This window comes from Pempheris klunzingeri, chromosome 24 (assembly GCF_042242105.1).
Source record: "Pempheris klunzingeri isolate RE-2024b chromosome 24, fPemKlu1.hap1, whole genome shotgun sequence".
Classification (NCBI taxonomy): Eukaryota; Metazoa; Chordata; class Actinopteri; order Acropomatiformes; family Pempheridae; genus Pempheris; species Pempheris klunzingeri.
Genome location: NC_092035.1, coordinates 7,332,566 through 7,338,565, shown reverse-complemented (window position 1 = coordinate 7,338,565; position 6,000 = coordinate 7,332,566).

Sequence of the window (6,000 nt, the reverse complement as noted above, 5' to 3'; positions counted from 1 at the left end):
TCAGAGAACCACGAGCAGCTATTTTAGTCTCTCTAATGTCTGCGCATGCTAATGAAGCTCAGATGTAGTGTGTCTCCATAATGGAGCCTCATCTGAAACACTTGCCTCCAACATGACAGAGGATGGAGGTTCTGCTGGAGGAGGCTGCATACAGACACGGTGCAGGGAGTCCATTTGAGTAAGGAATAGCTCAGCCTGGAGCAGAAAACCAAGGATTTATGACCATTTTAAGTTTTTCCCCAATGACTGAACTATAGGGGGGGAAAGAAAACAAAAATGTACATATAAGTAACGCTGACATTATTTTCATCATATATACATTTATACAATCGTGCAAATAATATAGTAAAATTCAATTGATTAGTGTTAGAATTTCCATAACCGTGTTAGTATGCCAAAAAGACATATAGATTATAATACACTTACACACATACAGAAACAATCAGACCTGATGATTTTTGATACATACTATTATGCTGCATAATTCTCCAAAATGAACCTTTAAACTCATTAAATAATGATTTTGCCTTTACTACAAAAAGCATTGTCTTTTATTGCATCATTATCATGCCTTTGGTCCTGTCTGTCTGTCATTCAGCCTAATAGTTCTTCTACACAGTTATGCCAGTGTGTTGAATGAATATGCTAATAGAATAATAATTTTTACTGATGTTGTGTATCAGCTTTAAATGTCTTGGTAAACCATGGAAGAAGTGACATTAATGAATGATGAATGATGAACGGATCGTATTAGTCATGTTCACTATGTATGATAATAATGATCCAGTGTATTCTGTGTTTCTACTGACTGACATATTGGTCATATGACCAACTAGTCACTAGTTGGTTGTGATTGTGTGACTGTTACAGTCTGGATTCTGAAATCCAGAATATGAAAACACACTTTTATGATCCATGCACACAGACCGTCTTGATGAGGGACTGTGGTGATGGAACCATTTGATCTTTTCCCCAATAAATCTCACAAGGGAAGGCTGAATTAAAATACATCACTTAGAAATACATATATTTAAGTGAACAACGTGCATGACAACATAGACCTTTAGCAGTCATCACAACTGAAACACAGGAATCATCTTTAACGTCCTTCCTAAAGAAAATGAGCAGTTCACTGCCGTCAGTATGTGGTCACCAGATATGAACAAACAAAACCAGTCGTACAATATTTGTGGGTGTTTCACATTGTTTGCGGTAACTTTCCAGGTCACCTACTTAGAAAATGTGCATTTCATTTTCTGCATCCTTAAATGATTGTGCACCAGAGAGGCTGCAGATCGCACTGGGTGTTTTCAAATATTGCACAACATCTCATGCATGGTGTGAGCTCACAGCGTTCAGAAGTGGCCCCTACCCGAACACTCACAGAAGTTGGCCTTGGTGGAGAGGACTCGCTCAGGAAGAAAAAAATTGGATTTTTGATGTGTTAAACATCAAAGGCAACGTGTTTCCCTTGAAATGAACTGTGTGAAACATGCATTTAAAGGAATTTGAATGAGATGGTGACCCGCTGTGCTGGGACCGGCATGGGGCAGAGCGGGAAATGTTTTATGTCTATATGTTTGTTAGAGAAGCATTCTTTTGATTATGACTCTGCACTTTAATCTGATCACACACATCTGTTGGAGACACTCACACATCCCTCTTTTCACTCAAAAGCATTCATTAATGTTTTGTGATCATGTGGACAGCCATAATTAATGATAACAATATCCAAAACGATGCTTCAGCTCTTGCAGTGTGGAGGAATATTTCAGTGCTCTGCACGTCATGATTTTATTGATTATATGACACACGGGCGCTGCCCTGGTGCTAACGTCCTGTGTCTGCCTTCACTTATTTAGTAGTAGTGTGAGCAGTTTACAAGGACGAAGCTGGACAAAGACATTTGATAATGAATTCTTGGCTCCTAATGAGAGAGAAGACCTTGAAATGGAAATGGAATTTCCAATTTAATTTGATGAAATATGCGTCCTGCCCCGCGTGTCCTCTCCCTTCCTGTTTGTTTCTGTTTCTTTGGCTCTCTGCACACATCGTCAACACACTGAGGGAAGACCGCTTCGAAAATCAGCCTCTAAGCTCCCGTCACATGCCATACAAAAAGAAATGAAATAAAAAAATTATTTAAATACCTAGGCACACCACAAGACAAGATTAAAGCAGCAGCATTATGGCTTAGTATGATGTCAAAACAGCACTCTGTCAATGTCCAGTTTGTACCAATTTGTCCTTTGGTGTATTTTTATAAAACTTAACTGTATTCTTATAAAGAACTTCTCAACAATCATCTTTATTATTGCTACTAACATGGCTCTGGTTCTGGCAGCAGGTGACACAACACCCTGTGATGCCATAAGGATGGGTCAGGGGCTTTGATTTTACTGTACAGTTTTAATTTTGTTTCCCCATTTTAAAAGTCACTATTTACAGGAAGTAAAAAGTAGCAAATTAGCAATAAACCTTGAAATCACCATATTAAAAACCCTGTTGCATATGCAGTTGTGACACAGGTATGATTAGTGACGAGGCTAATATTTTACACCCACAGTGCTCAGGTGTGTGTAACTTTGTTTGTCTTTGTTTGACTCACACATGGGAACACAGGCCAGTTGCCAGTTTCCTGCTGGTTCCAAAGCTCTGCACCAGCAGATAAACACAAAAGTGACAACTTCTTGTCATTCGCTCCTGTTGTTGTGAAATATACTGTCAGCGATGATTAACTCAGCCATCAGCAGTGAAAGGAGACTGAGATCTCTGTGCTCTGTGCTTTTCTCATGCCTCAAGTTCCTGTGGATCCTGGTCCTGGTTCTCCTGCTGTGGTTCTCTGGCTTCATATTGTTCATTATTAGTCATAGGCAGGAGTTCTTCCTGCCACTGTTTCCTAATATAATATCTGATGCTGCTCATGTGGGGATTCTTGAATCCTTAATTTCAAATTCCTGAAACGTTGGGTCTCTTTAATAATCAATTAAAGTCTAATTAAAGTTTGGTCTAGACCTGCTCTTTATGGAAAGTGTCTTGAGATAACACTGTTATTAATTGCCGCTGTATAAATAACAATTGATTGATTGAGATCAAATTTAAAAAGCAGCTTTAGTGTGTGAATGTGAGTGAAAGAATAATCTCCTCCAATTTAGATTCCTCCTGAATGAATGATGTGTGAATGGGTGAATGAGGATGTGATGTAAAAGAGCTTTGAGTAGTTGAAATGACCAGAAAGGTGCTATACAAATACAGACCATTTACCATTTACCATATAGAATTGACTCACCCCCTTACAGTGCACACACTGGCGTGATAATAAGGCACACACTTACACTTAATAGAAACCAGAGGCATTGGCAGCACAGTGGTTGGGCTCAAGGTAACACACTGTGGATGAATGTTGCGCTCTGTCAGTCTGTGTTCACCTCCCATCAATATATCACCACTGTGGAAAAGCCCACAGAGAGGGACAAACCTCACCTCATCATTTGCATGCCTTCCAGGTGACACAGTGGGGAAGAGCTTTTGTTCGGAGCTGGAACAAAGAGCTGTACATGACTGGGCCCTTGCAGTGAGTCCTTGGTCAGCAGGGTGAGCCACAGTGCTGATAACAGCCTTGGATTCATCGATCTGTGTGTTCTCCTCCCATGAATGCAGGCCAGTGTTGTTGCAGCTCATTCATTAAATGATGGCTATCGATTCCAACGCATTACTGGGTCTTGTTGGGGAGTCAGCACTCTTCTGAGTAACAGGTTAAGTATTTTGTCACCCTTCAAATGAATAGAAAGTATATCAAGTGAAATAGTCAAATAAATCACTGAATCACTACATTTCCTCATAGTATTTATCTTAGAAATGCAATAACAGTACAAAATGTAGATTTTATGCCCACATTGGCTCTTCAGCTCACAGTCATTACACATAAAAACCCAAAGCTCCGAAGAGACACTAACTTAAATAAATGGTGACACTCAATTCTTCATTTCCCATCCCCCTCACCAGCTGCTTCCTCCACACTGGCTGAAGTGTTAAGCAGATGGACTGTGAAAAATAGGTAGGAGTGTGTGGAGCACATACAAAGAGAAGTGCATGTGCAAATGTGCACACACGATAAAACACACTACACTTGCGTGCAGTAATCCTCTCAAGAATGAAACGATGGGGTCTTTGAAGAAGTGCTGTCTGGCAGTTTTTCCTAATGCTGATTTGTGTTCCGTGGCTGATCCAACACGGCTTCAGGTCCTCTGGGATCCACAGAATCACTATCCAGCAGGCAGAAAGAGGGAGGAGGCCTCACAAAAGACTCACATTGAAATCGATCCTTCTCAGGGAGATTTCAACTGCAGTCACTGCCCTTTGAAAATGCTCCGGTATTACGGAGGAGTAGCAGTGTTTGTTCTTCACGAAACACAGTGACCAGCAACCAGGAGAGGTGCTCACTCCAACCATGAAGTTGCTGTAGATAAAATAGAAAATACAACAACATGTTCAGGTTTGTGTCCAACACTTGTCTTGTCTTTGAAATTTAAACGACACATGAGACTAAACTTGGATTGTGGTTCTTTATTTCCCTGAGATGTCACAAAATGGGAGAGTAGCATTAAATTTACTTAGAATAATTATTTTAGACTAAAAGAAAAATCTCACAGGGCGGCTGGAGCCAATCCCAGCTGACATTGGGCGAGAGGCAGGGTACACCCTGGACGGGTCACCGGTCAATCACACAGAGACAGACAACCACTAACACTCACATGGGAGTCACCTAACTCAACCTGCATGTTTTTGCACGGAGAACGTGCATCAGGCTCAAAGTGTAAACTGCATTGTTGCTGTTCAGCAGGTTTGAACCTGGTGCCTTCTTGCTGTGAGGCAGCAAAATGTACTACTCAACTACTGTACCTACTCAAACATTAAAAAGATTGATTGATCGTTTTCAATACCATGTTCACACAACAAACGTTCTCAGATCTCAGTAAAATGAACTTGCTCATATAAAGTATTACCTGGCAGACCTCATGAGTTACTCAGCATGTGTACAGAATCTGTAAACACTGGACCAACACTTGTACCTCTAATGTCCCACTTCCTCATGAGCTCAGTGCTATAGTGCCTTTAGTGTGGACGCTGTATTTTCCACTAGGCTACACTAGGCTGCTACAGTTCTACTGCTATATCGGGTGCTGTTTCAGCAGTACTGACTAGATGTGTCTGCTATCAGTTAGCGGCAGTCTTACAACTACTCATGACCCACTCATCTCCCACACCTTCCTCCTCCCTACATGGTCATTCCATCACCTGACCTGCTAAGGGTTTCTGTCAGAAAACTTTCTGGCTTCCCAGCAGCCATTAAGGCAGCCTTCTCCTTTTGCCAACCCTGAGGGGGGTACAGAAAATGAACAGATGGATGACTTTCTGACCAAATAGAAATGACAAAAGAGTGAACACAATGGTGCCTGTCACACTGGCAGTCTTAAACTCAAAGAGTGGATCATATTTTATGAATCTTGAATGTAGCTTATTCTCTGAAGTCTTATTCCCCGGCACAGTATTGTACTTGAGTGCAGTACTGAGTACCGACTGGAATCATGAAATGCTTTGATGTGAGTCGATGATTTGAAGAGCAAAATAAGTGAAAATAGCGTTTCATGTTTTTTAAAAGTTAACAAAAAAAATCAAGCAAACATTTATCCATGGGAATCCAAACCATTCATGCAGATAAAGCAGTAACCTGTCATGGTGTCGCGCTGAGCTGAGTCCTGCATCCATACGTGTTTGCACACAGGCCTCCTCACTAATAAAGCACAGACAGCCTGGTGTTGGTTGTGAATGCATCAGAATTGTCAGGAGTGAAAAGACAGCTGCCCTCATTTTCCAGCTTCCCTCTCCCAAAATGTTAACTGTGTTCTCCTGTAGGTCTGCAAATTACTGACTGTCTGCTTCATTTAGCCTTAGTCGGACTGTATTGGTAGGATTAGAGCGTTGGAGCTGGCTCACATC